Raw genomic sequence first — 14,520 nt, 5'->3', positions numbered from 1 at the left:
ACCAGGTCAATGCGTGGAGTGGACAGAGCAAGCTCTTTTTCCATCTCCCTGTTCTAAAAATCCATTTAATATATGGTCCCCAGATAGGGGACGTATCAGATATTAAACTGATAAGAACAGATACTACACTTGATCTTAGCCAAAAGGCCGAGAAGCGATAACCAGAATTGGTTTGGGCCTCGAGTGGCACCCTGGCCTATGCCGGACACATCTTAGGGAGAGAGAGCGAGAGGGAGACAAACCCACGCCTACACAAGACATTTTGTCACCCAAGCCAACCCTTGAAAAGGCTGCTTTGCAGAGCCAAAACAAGAAGAATGGTGCGTTTTGCAGCCGCCGCCCACTGCAATGAATCTGAATAACTCCTCCTTTAGGGCGCAAGCAACTCCCCTCCCCCTTGCAGTCTTTCCAATTCACGATACAAAAAGACGGACAGGACAGGTTGCCTGACTTTCCGTCACTGCCACCCTTTGCCATCCTTACCCGTAGAAAGCCCTTTCATCATCCCCAAACCCTAATCTTTTCCCTTTCCTTCCCAGCCCCCAAACCCTGCCCTCTGTACCTTTCTCACCACCCGCTTCCCTTCTCCTGTCATCCCCCTACCACCCGGGAAAAAAAGAGATTGCCCCCTCCTTCCACTAGCCCACCCTCCCACCCAAAGAACAACTTCTTCTGCGCAGCTTGTTTTCTAGGCAGCAGCGCTATTGTGATGTCATCGGGGGGCATTGTGACAAGCCGCCAGTGTTCCGTCTCTTCATGTTGTGCACAGTTCAAACGGAAAATACATCAACAGGCAGACTACAGAAAAGCTTACTATCAAAGGTTAGAGGGGGGCTTTCTCAGAGGGCTTTTTACAGTTTTTCTATTCCCAATTAGCCGTTTAAGTGTACTTATTGAAAGTAGTAATTCTTTCATAGGCCGCCCTTTCTTAGTATTTGACGTTCCTTATATTGCGGTATGAGGCTTCGCAGTAGGTTGCAAACATTCATCACCCATGACTGTCCCCAATTGAGCTCAGAAGCTCAATGTCTATCATGACCTCTCTTTTAGAATGTCCAAGAGCAAGCAAACTATTCCTCCAGGAGAGGGCGCCAACAGACTACTAAAGAGATCATCATTACTCAAAGAAAACCCCAAAAACCAATGCATGATAGGAATAAACAGGTAACTTTCTTTGGAGTGGAAGCGGAGAGATCGCACCAGATGCCAATTCTAGATGTTATCACACCTGTGGTCACTGCAGCAGCAGGTGAATCCACTTTGTCCAAAAGGGATCTATTCCATTCAATTGCAAATGATCTAGATAAGACAGAGAACTGCAGCACGGGGACATAGCCGAGTTGGTCAGGTTGAGTGGTGATGAGTTTGCTATTTGGATGAATAAAGAAAGTCAAAAGTGTGAAAGATAAAAAACAAAAGGAGGAAGTGTGAAAAGTGAATGGGCCAAATTGAGGTGCATATGAAGACGTATGCTTTCTTCCAATTCATTAAATCGGGCTAATATGAATCAGGTGAATTGAGTTCTGCTTTTGGAAACTGGGTTAAGAAGGGGTGCACCGTTCCTGGAGGTACTGCAATACCAGGTCAATGCGTGGAGTGGACAGAGCAAGCTCTTTTTCCATCTCCCTGTTCTAAAAATCCATTTAATATATGGTCCCCAGATAGGGGACGTATCAGATATTAAACTGATAAGAACAGATACTACACTTGATCTTAGCCAAAAGGCCGAGAAGCGATAACCAGAATTGGTTTGGGCCTCGAGTGGCACCCTGGCCTATGCCGGACACATCTTAGGGAGAGAGAGCGAGAGGGAGACAAACCCACGCCTACACAAGACATTTTGTCACCCAAGCCAACCCTTGAAAAGGCTGCTTTGCAGAGCCAAAACAAGAAGAATGGTGCGTTTTGCAGCCGCCGCCCACTGCAATGAATCTGAATAACTCCTCCTTTAGGGCGCAAGCAACTCCCCTCCCCCTTGCAGTCTTTCCAATTCACGATACAAAAAGACGGACAGGACAGGTTGCCTGACTTTCCGTCACTGCCACCCTTTGCCATCCTTACCCGTAGAAAGCCCTTTCATCATCCCCAAACCCTAATCTTTTCCCTTTCCTTCCCAGCCCCCAAACCCTGCCCTCTGTACCTTTCTCACCACCCGCTTCCCTTCTCCTGTCATCCCCCTACCACCCGGGAAAAAAAGAGATTGCCCCCTCCTTCCACTAGCCCACCCTCCCACCCAAAGAACAACTTCTTCTGCGCAGCTTGTTTTCTAGGCAGCAGCGCTATTGTGATGTCATCGGGGGGCATTGTGACAAGCCGCCAGTGTTCCGTCTCTTCATGTTGTGCACAGTTCAAACGGAAAATACATCAACAGGCAGACTACAGAAAAGCTTACTATCAAAGGTTAGAGGGGGGCTTTCTCAGAGGGCTTTTTACAGTTTTTCTATTCCCAATTAGCCGTTTAAGTGTACTTATTGAAAGTAGTAATTCTTTCATAGGCCGCCCTTTCTTAGTATTTGACGTTCCTTATATTGCGGTATGAGGCTTCGCAGTAGGTTGCAAACATTCATCACCCATGACTGTCCCCAATTGAGCTCAGAAGCTCAATGTCTATCATGACCTCTCTTTTAGAATGTCCAAGAGCAAGCAAACTATTCCTCCAGGAGAGGGCGCCAACAGACTACTAAAGAGATCATCATTACTCAAAGAAAACCCCAAAAACCAATGCATGATAGGAATAAACAGGTAACTTTCTTTGGAGTGGAAGCGGAGAGATCGCACCAGATGCCAATTCTAGATGTTATCACACCTGTGGTCACTGCAGCAGCAGGTGAATCCACTTTGTCCAAAAGGGATCTATTCCATTCAATTGCAAATGATCTAGATAAGACAGAGAACTGCAGCACGGGGACATAGCCGAGTTGGTCAGGTTGAGTGGTGATGAGTTTGCTATTTGGATGAATAAAGAAAGTCAAAAGTGTGAAAGATAAAAAACAAAAGGAGGAAGTGTGAAAAGTGAATGGGCCAAATTGAGGTGCATATGAAGACGTATGCTTTCTTCCAATTCATTAAATCGGGCTAATATGAATCAGGTGAATTGAGTTCTGCTTTTGGAAACTGGGTTAAGAAGGGGTGCACCGTTCCTGGAGGTACTGCAATACCAGGTCAATGCGTGGAGTGGACAGAGCAAGCTCTTTTTCCATCTCCCTGTTCTAAAAATCCATTTAATATATGGTCCCCAGATAGGGGACGTATCAGATATTAAACTGATAAGAACAGATACTACACTTGATCTTAGCCAAAAGGCCGAGAAGCGATAACCAGAATTGGTTTGGGCCTCGAGTGGCACCCTGGCCTATGCCGGACACATCTTAGGGAGAGAGAGCGAGAGGGAGACAAACCCACGCCTACACAAGACATTTTGTCACCCAAGCCAACCCTTGAAAAGGCTGCTTTGCAGAGCCAAAACAAGAAGAATGGTGCGTTTTGCAGCCGCCGCCCACTGCAATGAATCTGAATAACTCCTCCTTTAGGGCGCAAGCAACTCCCCTCCCCCTTGCAGTCTTTCCAATTCACGATACAAAAAGACGGACAGGACAGGTTGCCTGACTTTCCGTCACTGCCACCCTTTGCCATCCTTACCCGTAGAAAGCCCTTTCATCATCCCCAAACCCTAATCTTTTCCCTTTCCTTCCCAGCCCCCAAACCCTGCCCTCTGTACCTTTCTCACCACCCGCTTCCCTTCTCCTGTCATCCCCCTACCACCCGGGAAAAAAAGAGATTGCCCCCTCCTTCCACTAGCCCACCCTCCCACCCAAAGAACAACTTCTTCTGCGCAGCTTGTTTTCTAGGCAGCAGCGCTATTGTGATGTCATCGGGGGGCATTGTGACAAGCCGCCAGTGTTCCGTCTCTTCATGTTGTGCACAGTTCAAACGGAAAATACATCAACAGGCAGACTACAGAAAAGCTTACTATCAAAGGTTAGAGGGGGGCTTTCTCAGAGGGCTTTTTACAGTTTTTCTATTCCCAATTAGCCGTTTAAGTGTACTTATTGAAAGTAGTAATTCTTTCATAGGCCGCCCTTTCTTAGTATTTGACGTTCCTTATATTGCGGTATGAGGCTTCGCAGTAGGTTGCAAACATTCATCACCCATGACTGTCCCCAATTGAGCTCAGAAGCTCAATGTCTATCATGACCTCTCTTTTAGAATGTCCAAGAGCAAGCAAACTATTCCTCCAGGAGAGGGCGCCAACAGACTACTAAAGAGATCATCATTACTCAAAGAAAACCCCAAAAACCAATGCATGATAGGAATAAACAGGTAACTTTCTTTGGAGTGGAAGCGGAGAGATCGCACCAGATGCCAATTCTAGATGTTATCACACCTGTGGTCACTGCAGCAGCAGGTGAATCCACTTTGTCCAAAAGGGATCTATTCCATTCAATTGCAAATGATCTAGATAAGACAGAGAACTGCAGCACGGGGACATAGCCGAGTTGGTCAGGTTGAGTGGTGATGAGTTTGCTATTTGGATGAATAAAGAAAGTCAAAAGTGTGAAAGATAAAAAACAAAAGGAGGAAGTGTGAAAAGTGAATGGGCCAAATTGAGGTGCATATGAAGACGTATGCTTTCTTCCAATTCATTAAATCGGGCTAATATGAATCAGGTGAATTGAGTTCTGCTTTTGGAAACTGGGTTAAGAAGGGGTGCACCGTTCCTGGAGGTACTGCAATACCAGGTCAATGCGTGGAGTGGACAGAGCAAGCTCTTTTTCCATCTCCCTGTTCTAAAAATCCATTTAATATATGGTCCCCAGATAGGGGACGTATCAGATATTAAACTGATAAGAACAGATACTACACTTGATCTTAGCCAAAAGGCCGAGAAGCGATAACCAGAATTGGTTTGGGCCTCGAGTGGCACCCTGGCCTATGCCGGACACATCTTAGGGAGAGAGAGCGAGAGGGAGACAAACCCACGCCTACACAAGACATTTTGTCACCCAAGCCAACCCTTGAAAAGGCTGCTTTGCAGAGCCAAAACAAGAAGAATGGTGCGTTTTGCAGCCGCCGCCCACTGCAATGAATCTGAATAACTCCTCCTTTAGGGCGCAAGCAACTCCCCTCCCCCTTGCAGTCTTTCCAATTCACGATACAAAAAGACGGACAGGACAGGTTGCCTGACTTTCCGTCACTGCCACCCTTTGCCATCCTTACCCGTAGAAAGCCCTTTCATCATCCCCAAACCCTAATCTTTTCCCTTTCCTTCCCAGCCCCCAAACCCTGCCCTCTGTACCTTTCTCACCACCCGCTTCCCTTCTCCTGTCATCCCCCTACCACCCGGGAAAAAAAGAGATTGCCCCCTCCTTCCACTAGCCCACCCTCCCACCCAAAGAACAACTTCTTCTGCGCAGCTTGTTTTCTAGGCAGCAGCGCTATTGTGATGTCATCGGGGGGCATTGTGACAAGCCGCCAGTGTTCCGTCTCTTCATGTTGTGCACAGTTCAAACGGAAAATACATCAACAGGCAGACTACAGAAAAGCTTACTATCAAAGGTTAGAGGGGGGCTTTCTCAGAGGGCTTTTTACAGTTTTTCTATTCCCAATTAGCCGTTTAAGTGTACTTATTGAAAGTAGTAATTCTTTCATAGGCCGCCCTTTCTTAGTATTTGACGTTCCTTATATTGCGGTATGAGGCTTCGCAGTAGGTTGCAAACATTCATCACCCATGACTGTCCCCAATTGAGCTCAGAAGCTCAATGTCTATCATGACCTCTCTTTTAGAATGTCCAAGAGCAAGCAAACTATTCCTCCAGGAGAGGGCGCCAACAGACTACTAAAGAGATCATCATTACTCAAAGAAAACCCCAAAAACCAATGCATGATAGGAATAAACAGGTAACTTTCTTTGGAGTGGAAGCGGAGAGATCGCACCAGATGCCAATTCTAGATGTTATCACACCTGTGGTCACTGCAGCAGCAGGTGAATCCACTTTGTCCAAAAGGGATCTATTCCATTCAATTGCAAATGATCTAGATAAGACAGAGAACTGCAGCACGGGGACATAGCCGAGTTGGTCAGGTTGAGTGGTGATGAGTTTGCTATTTGGATGAATAAAGAAAGTCAAAAGTGTGAAAGATAAAAAACAAAAGGAGGAAGTGTGAAAAGTGAATGGGCCAAATTGAGGTGCATATGAAGACGTATGCTTTCTTCCAATTCATTAAATCGGGCTAATATGAATCAGGTGAATTGAGTTCTGCTTTTGGAAACTGGGTTAAGAAGGGGTGCACCGTTCCTGGAGGTACTGCAATACCAGGTCAATGCGTGGAGTGGACAGAGCAAGCTCTTTTTCCATCTCCCTGTTCTAAAAATCCATTTAATATATGGTCCCCAGATAGGGGACGTATCAGATATTAAACTGATAAGAACAGATACTACACTTGATCTTAGCCAAAAGGCCGAGAAGCGATAACCAGAATTGGTTTGGGCCTCGAGTGGCACCCTGGCCTATGCCGGACACATCTTAGGGAGAGAGAGCGAGAGGGAGACAAACCCACGCCTACACAAGACATTTTGTCACCCAAGCCAACCCTTGAAAAGGCTGCTTTGCAGAGCCAAAACAAGAAGAATGGTGCGTTTTGCAGCCGCCGCCCACTGCAATGAATCTGAATAACTCCTCCTTTAGGGCGCAAGCAACTCCCCTCCCCCTTGCAGTCTTTCCAATTCACGATACAAAAAGACGGACAGGACAGGTTGCCTGACTTTCCGTCACTGCCACCCTTTGCCATCCTTACCCGTAGAAAGCCCTTTCATCATCCCCAAACCCTAATCTTTTCCCTTTCCTTCCCAGCCCCCAAACCCTGCCCTCTGTACCTTTCTCACCACCCGCTTCCCTTCTCCTGTCATCCCCCTACCACCCGGGAAAAAAAGAGATTGCCCCCTCCTTCCACTAGCCCACCCTCCCACCCAAAGAACAACTTCTTCTGCGCAGCTTGTTTTCTAGGCAGCAGCGCTATTGTGATGTCATCGGGGGGCATTGTGACAAGCCGCCAGTGTTCCGTCTCTTCATGTTGTGCACAGTTCAAACGGAAAATACATCAACAGGCAGACTACAGAAAAGCTTACTATCAAAGGTTAGAGGGGGGCTTTCTCAGAGGGCTTTTTACAGTTTTTCTATTCCCAATTAGCCGTTTAAGTGTACTTATTGAAAGTAGTAATTCTTTCATAGGCCGCCCTTTCTTAGTATTTGACGTTCCTTATATTGCGGTATGAGGCTTCGCAGTAGGTTGCAAACATTCATCACCCATGACTGTCCCCAATTGAGCTCAGAAGCTCAATGTCTGTCATGACCTCTCTTTTAGAATGTCCAAGAGCAAGCAAACTATTCCTCCAGGAGAGGGCGCCAACAGACTACTAAAGAGATCATCATTACTCAAAGAAAACCCCAAAAACCAATGCATGATAGGAATAAACAGGTAACTTTCTTTGGAGTGGAAGCGGAGAGATCGCACCAGATGCCAATTCTAGATGTTATCACACCTGTGGTCACTGCAGCAGCAGGTGAATCCACTTTGTCCAAAAGGGATCTATTCCATTCAATTGCAAATGATCTAGATAAGACAGAGAACTGCAGCACGGGGACATAGCCGAGTTGGTCAGGTTGAGTGGTGATGAGTTTGCTATTTGGATGAATAAAGAAAGTCAAAAGTGTGAAAGATAAAAAACAAAAGGAGGAAGTGTGAAAAGTGAATGGGCCAAATTGAGGTGCATATGAAGACGTATGCTTTCTTCCAATTCATTAAATCGGGCTAATATGAATCAGGTGAATTGAGTTCTGCTTTTGGAAACTGGGTTAAGAAGGGGTGCACCGTTCCTGGAGGTACTGCAATACCAGGTCAATGCGTGGAGTGGACAGAGCAAGCTCTTTTTCCATCTCCCTGTTCTAAAAATCCATTTAATATATGGTCCCCAGATAGGGGACGTATCAGATATTAAACTGATAAGAACAGATACTACACTTGATCTTAGCCAAAAGGCCGAGAAGCGATAACCAGAATTGGTTTGGGCCTCGAGTGGCACCCTGGCCTATGCCGGACACATCTTAGGGAGAGAGAGCGAGAGGGAGACAAACCCACGCCTACACAAGACATTTTGTCACCCAAGCCAACCCTTGAAAAGGCTGCTTTGCAGAGCCAAAACAAGAAGAATGGTGCGTTTTGCAGCCGCCGCCCACTGCAATGAATCTGAATAACTCCTCCTTTAGGGCGCAAGCAACTCCCCTCCCCCTTGCAGTCTTTCCAATTCACGATACAAAAAGACGGACAGGACAGGTTGCCTGACTTTCCGTCACTGCCACCCTTTGCCATCCTTACCCGTAGAAAGCCCTTTCATCATCCCCAAACCCTAATCTTTTCCCTTTCCTTCCCAGCCCCCAAACCCTGCCCTCTGTACCTTTCTCACCACCCGCTTCCCTTCTCCTGTCATCCCCCTACCACCCGGGAAAAAAAGAGATTGCCCCCTCCTTCCACTAGCCCACCCTCCCACCCAAAGAACAACTTCTTCTGCGCAGCTTGTTTTCTAGGCAGCAGCGCTATTGTGATGTCATCGGGGGGCATTGTGACAAGCCGCCAGTGTTCCGTCTCTTCATGTTGTGCACAGTTCAAACGGAAAATACATCAACAGGCAGACTACAGAAAAGCTTACTATCAAAGGTTAGAGGGGGGCTTTCTCAGAGGGCTTTTTACAGTTTTTCTATTCCCAATTAGCCGTTTAAGTGTACTTATTGAAAGTAGTAATTCTTTCATAGGCCGCCCTTTCTTAGTATTTGACGTTCCTTATATTGCGGTATGAGGCTTCGCAGTAGGTTGCAAACATTCATCACCCATGACTGTCCCCAATTGAGCTCAGAAGCTCAATGTCTATCATGACCTCTCTTTTAGAATGTCCAAGAGCAAGCAAACTATTCCTCCAGGAGAGGGCGCCAACAGACTACTAAAGAGATCATCATTACTCAAAGAAAACCCCAAAAACCAATGCATGATAGGAATAAACAGGTAACTTTCTTTGGAGTGGAAGCGGAGAGATCGCACCAGATGCCAATTCTAGATGTTATCACACCTGTGGTCACTGCAGCAGCAGGTGAATCCACTTTGTCCAAAAGGGATCTATTCCATTCAATTGCAAATGATCTAGATAAGACAGAGAACTGCAGCACGGGGACATAGCCGAGTTGGTCAGGTTGAGTGGTGATGAGTTTGCTATTTGGATGAATAAAGAAAGTCAAAAGTGTGAAAGATAAAAAACAAAAGGAGGAAGTGTGAAAAGTGAATGGGCCAAATTGAGGTGCATATGAAGACGTATGCTTTCTTCCAATTCATTAAATCGGGCTAATATGAATCAGGTGAATTGAGTTCTGCTTTTGGAAACTGGGTTAAGAAGGGGTGCACCGTTCCTGGAGGTACTGCAATACCAGGTCAATGCGTGGAGTGGACAGAGCAAGCTCTTTTTCCATCTCCCTGTTCTAAAAATCCATTTAATATATGGTCCCCAGATAGGGGACGTATCAGATATTAAACTGATAAGAACAGATACTACACTTGATCTTAGCCAAAAGGCCGAGAAGCGATAACCAGAATTGGTTTGGGCCTCGAGTGGCACCCTGGCCTATGCCGGACACATCTTAGGGAGAGAGAGCGAGAGGGAGACAAACCCACGCCTACACAAGACATTTTGTCACCCAAGCCAACCCTTGAAAAGGCTGCTTTGCAGAGCCAAAACAAGAAGAATGGTGCGTTTTGCAGCCGCCGCCCACTGCAATGAATCTGAATAACTCCTCCTTTAGGGCGCAAGCAACTCCCCTCCCCCTTGCAGTCTTTCCAATTCACGATACAAAAAGACGGACAGGACAGGTTGCCTGACTTTCCGTCACTGCCACCCTTTGCCATCCTTACCCGTAGAAAGCCCTTTCATCATCCCCAAACCCTAATCTTTTCCCTTTCCTTCCCAGCCCCCAAACCCTGCCCTCTGTACCTTTCTCACCACCCGCTTCCCTTCTCCTGTCATCCCCCTACCACCCGGGAAAAAAAGAGATTGCCCCCTCCTTCCACTAGCCCACCCTCCCACCCAAAGAACAACTTCTTCTGCGCAGCTTGTTTTCTAGGCAGCAGCGCTATTGTGATGTCATCGGGGGGCATTGTGACAAGCCGCCAGTGTTCCGTCTCTTCATGTTGTGCACAGTTCAAACGGAAAATACATCAACAGGCAGACTACAGAAAAGCTTACTATCAAAGGTTAGAGGGGGGCTTTCTCAGAGGGCTTTTTACAGTTTTTCTATTCCCAATTAGCCGTTTAAGTGTACTTATTGAAAGTAGTAATTCTTTCATAGGCCGCCCTTTCTTAGTATTTGACGTTCCTTATATTGCGGTATGAGGCTTCGCAGTAGGTTGCAAACATTCATCACCCATGACTGTCCCCAATTGAGCTCAGAAGCTCAATGTCTATCATGACCTCTCTTTTAGAATGTCCAAGAGCAAGCAAACTATTCCTCCAGGAGAGGGCGCCAACAGACTACTAAAGAGATCATCATTACTCAAAGAAAACCCCAAAAACCAATGCATGATAGGAATAAACAGGTAACTTTCTTTGGAGTGGAAGCGGAGAGATCGCACCAGATGCCAATTCTAGATGTTATCACACCTGTGGTCACTGCAGCAGCAGGTGAATCCACTTTGTCCAAAAGGGATCTATTCCATTCAATTGCAAATGATCTAGATAAGACAGAGAACTGCAGCACGGGGACATAGCCGAGTTGGTCAGGTTGAGTGGTGATGAGTTTGCTATTTGGATGAATAAAGAAAGTCAAAAGTGTGAAAGATAAAAAACAAAAGGAGGAAGTGTGAAAAGTGAATGGGCCAAATTGAGGTGCATATGAAGACGTATGCTTTCTTCCAATTCATTAAATCGGGCTAATATGAATCAGGTGAATTGAGTTCTGCTTTTGGAAACTGGGTTAAGAAGGGGTGCACCGTTCCTGGAGGTACTGCAATACCAGGTCAATGCGTGGAGTGGACAGAGCAAGCTCTTTTTCCATCTCCCTGTTCTAAAAATCCATTTAATATATGGTCCCCAGATAGGGGACGTATCAGATATTAAACTGATAAGAACAGATACTACACTTGATCTTAGCCAAAAGGCCGAGAAGCGATAACCAGAATTGGTTTGGGCCTCGAGTGGCACCCTGGCCTATGCCGGACACATCTTAGGGAGAGAGAGCGAGAGGGAGACAAACCCACGCCTACACAAGACATTTTGTCACCCAAGCCAACCCTTGAAAAGGCTGCTTTGCAGAGCCAAAACAAGAAGAATGGTGCGTTTTGCAGCCGCCGCCCACTGCAATGAATCTGAATAACTCCTCCTTTAGGGCGCAAGCAACTCCCCTCCCCCTTGCAGTCTTTCCAATTCACGATACAAAAAGACGGACAGGACAGGTTGCCTGACTTTCCGTCACTGCCACCCTTTGCCATCCTTACCCGTAGAAAGCCCTTTCATCATCCCCAAACCCTAATCTTTTCCCTTTCCTTCCCAGCCCCCAAACCCTGCCCTCTGTACCTTTCTCACCACCCGCTTCCCTTCTCCTGTCATCCCCCTACCACCCGGGAAAAAAAGAGATTGCCCCCTCCTTCCACTAGCCCACCCTCCCACCCAAAGAACAACTTCTTCTGCGCAGCTTGTTTTCTAGGCAGCAGCGCTATTGTGATGTCATCGGGGGGCATTGTGACAAGCCGCCAGTGTTCCGTCTCTTCATGTTGTGCACAGTTCAAACGGAAAATACATCAACAGGCAGACTACAGAAAAGCTTACTATCAAAGGTTAGAGGGGGGCTTTCTCAGAGGGCTTTTTACAGTTTTTCTATTCCCAATTAGCCGTTTAAGTGTACTTATTGAAAGTAGTAATTCTTTCATAGGCCGCCCTTTCTTAGTATTTGACGTTCCTTATATTGCGGTATGAGGCTTCGCAGTAGGTTGCAAACATTCATCACCCATGACTGTCCCCAATTGAGCTCAGAAGCTCAATGTCTATCATGACCTCTCTTTTAGAATGTCCAAGAGCAAGCAAACTATTCCTCCAGGAGAGGGCGCCAACAGACTACTAAAGAGATCATCATTACTCAAAGAAAACCCCAAAAACCAATGCATGATAGGAATAAACAGGTAACTTTCTTTGGAGTGGAAGCGGAGAGATCGCACCAGATGCCAATTCTAGATGTTATCACACCTGTGGTCACTGCAGCAGCAGGTGAATCCACTTTGTCCAAAAGGGATCTATTCCATTCAATTGCAAATGATCTAGATAAGACAGAGAACTGCAGCACGGGGACATAGCCGAGTTGGTCAGGTTGAGTGGTGATGAGTTTGCTATTTGGATGAATAAAGAAAGTCAAAAGTGTGAAAGATAAAAAACAAAAGGAGGAAGTGTGAAAAGTGAATGGGCCAAATTGAGGTGCATATGAAGACGTATGCTTTCTTCCAATTCATTAAATCGGGCTAATATGAATCAGGTGAATTGAGTTCTGCTTTTGGAAACTGGGTTAAGAAGGGGTGCACCGTTCCTGGAGGTACTGCAATACCAGGTCAATGCGTGGAGTGGACAGAGCAAGCTCTTTTTCCATCTCCCTGTTCTAAAAATCCATTTAATATATGGTCCCCAGATAGGGGACGTATCAGATATTAAACTGATAAGAACAGATACTACACTTGATCTTAGCCAAAAGGCCGAGAAGCGATAACCAGAATTGGTTTGGGCCTCGAGTGGCACCCTGGCCTATGCCGGACACATCTTAGGGAGAGAGAGCGAGAGGGAGACAAACCCACGCCTACACAAGACATTTTGTCACCCAAGCCAACCCTTGAAAAGGCTGCTTTGCAGAGCCAAAACAAGAAGAATGGTGCGTTTTGCAGCCGCCGCCCACTGCAATGAATCTGAATAACTCCTCCTTTAGGGCGCAAGCAACTCCCCTCCCCCTTGCAGTCTTTCCAATTCACGATACAAAAAGACGGACAGGACAGGTTGCCTGACTTTCCGTCACTGCCACCCTTTGCCATCCTTACCCGTAGAAAGCCCTTTCATCATCCCCAAACCCTAATCTTTTCCCTTTCCTTCCCAGCCCCCAAACCCTGCCCTCTGTACCTTTCTCACCACCCGCTTCCCTTCTCCTGTCATCCCCCTACCACCCGGGAAAAAAAGAGATTGCCCCCTCCTTCCACTAGCCCACCCTCCCACCCAAAGAACAACTTCTTCTGCGCAGCTTGTTTTCTAGGCAGCAGCGCTATTGTGATGTCATCGGGGGGCATTGTGACAAGCCGCCAGTGTTCCGTCTCTTCATGTTGTGCACAGTTCAAACGGAAAATACATCAACAGGCAGACTACAGAAAAGCTTACTATCAAAGGTTAGAGGGGGGCTTTCTCAGAGGGCTTTTTACAGTTTTTCTATTCCCAATTAGCCGTTTAAGTGTACTTATTGAAAGTAGTAATTCTTTCATAGGCCGCCCTTTCTTAGTATTTGACGTTCCTTATATTGCGGTATGAGGCTTCGCAGTAGGTTGCAAACATTCATCACCCATGACTGTCCCCAATTGAGCTCAGAAGCTCAATGTCTATCATGACCTCTCTTTTAGAATGTCCAAGAGCAAGCAAACTATTCCTCCAGGAGAGGGCGCCAACAGACTACTAAAGAGATCATCATTACTCAAAGAAAACCCCAAAAACCAATGCATGATAGGAATAAACAGGTAACTTTCTTTGGAGTGGAAGCGGAGAGATCGCACCAGATGCCAATTCTAGATGTTATCACACCTGTGGTCACTGCAGCAGCAGGTGAATCCACTTTGTCCAAAAGGGATCTATTCCATTCAATTGCAAATGATCTAGATAAGACAGAGAACTGCAGCACGGGGACATAGCCGAGTTGGTCAGGTTGAGTGGTGATGAGTTTGCTATTTGGATGAATAAAGAAAGTCAAAAGTGTGAAAGATAAAAAACAAAAGGAGGAAGTGTGAAAAGTGAATGGGCCAAATTGAGGTGCATATGAAGACGTATGCTTTCTTCCAATTCATTAAATCGGGCTAATATGAATCAGGTGAATTGAGTTCTGCTTTTGGAAACTGGGTTAAGAAGGGGTGCACCGTTCCTGGAGGTACTGCAATACCAGGTCAATGCGTGGAGTGGACAGAGCAAGCTCTTTTTCCATCTCCCTGTTCTAAAAATCCATTTAATATATGGTCCCCAGATAGGGGACGTATCAGATATTAAACTGATAAGAACAGATACTACACTTGATCTTAGCCAAAAGGCCGAGAAGCGATAACCAGAATTGGTTTGGGCCTCGAGTGGCACCCTGGCCTATGCCGGACACATCTTAGGGAGAGAGAGCGAGAGGGAGACAAACCCACGCCTACACAAGACATTTTGTCACCCAAGCCAACCCTTGAAAAGGCTGCTTTGCAGAGCCAAAACAAGAAGAA

General features: G+C 46.3%; 9 non-coding genes and 1 pseudogene across 9 annotated transcripts; all 10 read right to left on the bottom strand.

The window, feature by feature from the left end:
- Positions 1-159, bottom strand: LOC142274194 (U2 spliceosomal RNA; annotated as a pseudogene; the record flags this gene model as incomplete).
- A 1,387-nt stretch (positions 160-1,546) lies between these two features.
- On the bottom strand, positions 1,547-1,737 carry LOC142274193 (U2 spliceosomal RNA). Its single transcript, XR_012738534.1, has one exon. It is a non-coding gene; the product is annotated as a U2 spliceosomal RNA (small nuclear RNA).
- A 1,387-nt stretch (positions 1,738-3,124) lies between these two features.
- LOC142274191 (U2 spliceosomal RNA) lies at positions 3,125-3,315 on the bottom strand. Its single transcript, XR_012738533.1, has one exon. It is a non-coding gene; the product is annotated as a U2 spliceosomal RNA (small nuclear RNA).
- Positions 3,316-4,702: 1,387 nt separating this feature from the next.
- Positions 4,703-4,893, bottom strand: LOC142274190 (U2 spliceosomal RNA). The gene has a single exon (XR_012738532.1). It is a non-coding gene; the product is annotated as a U2 spliceosomal RNA (small nuclear RNA).
- A 1,387-nt stretch (positions 4,894-6,280) lies between these two features.
- LOC142274189 (U2 spliceosomal RNA) lies at positions 6,281-6,471 on the bottom strand. The gene has a single exon (XR_012738531.1). It is a non-coding gene; the product is annotated as a U2 spliceosomal RNA (small nuclear RNA).
- Positions 6,472-7,858: 1,387 nt separating this feature from the next.
- On the bottom strand, positions 7,859-8,049 carry LOC142274188 (U2 spliceosomal RNA). Its single transcript, XR_012738530.1, has one exon. It is a non-coding gene; the product is annotated as a U2 spliceosomal RNA (small nuclear RNA).
- A 1,387-nt stretch (positions 8,050-9,436) lies between these two features.
- On the bottom strand, positions 9,437-9,627 carry LOC142274187 (U2 spliceosomal RNA). The gene has a single exon (XR_012738529.1). It is a non-coding gene; the product is annotated as a U2 spliceosomal RNA (small nuclear RNA).
- Positions 9,628-11,014: 1,387 nt separating this feature from the next.
- LOC142274185 (U2 spliceosomal RNA) lies at positions 11,015-11,205 on the bottom strand. The gene has a single exon (XR_012738527.1). It is a non-coding gene; the product is annotated as a U2 spliceosomal RNA (small nuclear RNA).
- A 1,387-nt stretch (positions 11,206-12,592) lies between these two features.
- LOC142274184 (U2 spliceosomal RNA) lies at positions 12,593-12,783 on the bottom strand. The gene has a single exon (XR_012738526.1). It is a non-coding gene; the product is annotated as a U2 spliceosomal RNA (small nuclear RNA).
- Positions 12,784-14,170: 1,387 nt separating this feature from the next.
- LOC142274183 (U2 spliceosomal RNA) lies at positions 14,171-14,361 on the bottom strand. Its single transcript, XR_012738525.1, has one exon. It is a non-coding gene; the product is annotated as a U2 spliceosomal RNA (small nuclear RNA).
- Positions 14,362-14,520: the final 159 nt, after the last annotated feature.

Source organism: Anomaloglossus baeobatrachus, unplaced genomic scaffold (genome assembly GCF_048569485.1).
Source record: "Anomaloglossus baeobatrachus isolate aAnoBae1 unplaced genomic scaffold, aAnoBae1.hap1 Scaffold_3712, whole genome shotgun sequence".
In the NCBI taxonomy this organism is placed as follows: Eukaryota; Metazoa; Chordata; class Amphibia; order Anura; family Aromobatidae; genus Anomaloglossus; species Anomaloglossus baeobatrachus.
Note: the sequence above shows the minus strand (reverse complement) of the source record. Positions and strands in the feature narration are given on the sequence as shown.